Raw genomic sequence first — 1,667 nt, 5'->3', positions numbered from 1 at the left:
TCCAATTCCAGGCTGGAGAGGCTCTCAGGTGTGTGTTCCCAGCACTAGCCAGGTGATCAGATTCGGGGAGCAGCAGCTGGGCCTGTCCCATGGGGAGGTGACAACTTCCTTAGGACCAATGCACTGTGCTGTTTTTTTGTCAGAAAATTTGGTTGTGGTTGTTATTGTGGTGGATGTAAAAGATCAAACGTATATGATGCGAACAGTTTAGCCCCGACTCTGCTGTCCTTCACCACGAGTCGTCAGGGGGCGGAGCCTGACTGGCCTCCCTTGGCGTAGAAAGAGCCTCAGCTGAGCGTCCGATTCCCTTCTCCTCATTCTATCTTCCACAGAACAGCAGTAGAAACACGTCACACAAGTTCCCCACCGTCCATAACAAGTTCCGCCTCCCTCCAGCATCCACTAAGAAGGTTCCGGCACCATCTGAGCACCTTTCACGATGGCCGTCGTCACCCCCATTTCTGCGTCTGCTCAGGACGGCTGAGGTTTCCTCCATGAAGACTGAGGCTGCTCCCCAGCTCCCGTCTTTCTCTCTGAGCTCCCCCCAGATCCTCCTCTAAAGACCCGTCCACAGCATGGAGGCTTCGTCTAACACGCATCTCAACACCCTTCCAGCATCTTTGCCCTGCCCGGTTCCAATGCAGCATCCAGTTTTACGTATCTGTTACGGCAGCACCCCCATCTCTCTGTACTGATTTCGTAGTCCATGTGAGCTCCTAAAAGCAACAGAGATGAAGCAGCTGAGAGAGACATCTGGAATTTACTTCACACACTCCTGGGGGAGACGAATCCATGATAAAGACAACCACAGACTCAGCATCTTGAGGTCTCGCTTACTGGTTCACACACGGCCTTCTGTGCCCTCAATGGGGGATGGTCTCCCTAAATTTGAAGACACTGGCTTTTCAAAAGATTAATTGTTTTTAGTTAAATTTTTGTTCTTTCTAGAGCTATGCCCTCCGTAGACCTATCACATGGGTAGGCTGAGTTTGGTCTCTTATTTTTCTGTAGGAACCTCAGTTCCCAGACCTCGGGGTGCAATTTCTGTGAATTTTCCCATATCCGAATGTTCAAGGGAATTGATTGATTTGCACTTAGCGCAGCTTGCTCGTCACTGTGGCTGTGTGTCATAAGAATAAGAACATTTTCTCAGGTCTCTACATCTACAAGCTGAGAATTGGCTTTCCTTGTAGAGCGCAGGAACTGGGGACACTCCAACACCCATCAGCAGGTGCACGGATTCACATGGAGGTGGACGCATGCATTGGATGCAGACTCAGCACTGACTGGTGCGAGCCCGGGTCACACCATACGCTGCATTTCCAATTATGATGCTGAGGATGTAACATGGACATCATGTGTGTGTGTGCGATTCCAAGTGTACACGTCATCCTGGCGTGGCTGTGCCTGACAGTTCTACCACAGCAAGACGACTACCGAACAAGTGCAGTCATCAGTGGACAAAGAAAGTTAGAGGCACCGAGAGTGACACTCACATGGGACAGTCGCCTCCTGGTTCTCGTACGTGCTCTCCAGAAGGCAGCAAATCCCACACGCGCTCATGCAGGATGGAGACCTGCACCTCACTGGGCAGGTCCCCACTGTCCTGGAGGTGGCCCAGGGGAGCAGTGGGGTGCAGTGTGGATTGTGCAGGGCCAGACACATGA

The sequence above is a fragment of the Pteropus vampyrus genome, unplaced genomic scaffold (assembly GCF_000151845.1).
Source record: "Pteropus vampyrus isolate Shadow unplaced genomic scaffold, Pvam_2.0 Scaffold953, whole genome shotgun sequence".
Taxonomy (NCBI): Eukaryota; Metazoa; Chordata; class Mammalia; order Chiroptera; family Pteropodidae; genus Pteropus; species Pteropus vampyrus.
The sequence above is the reverse complement of the archived record's forward strand: the minus strand, read 5'-3'. Positions refer to the sequence as shown.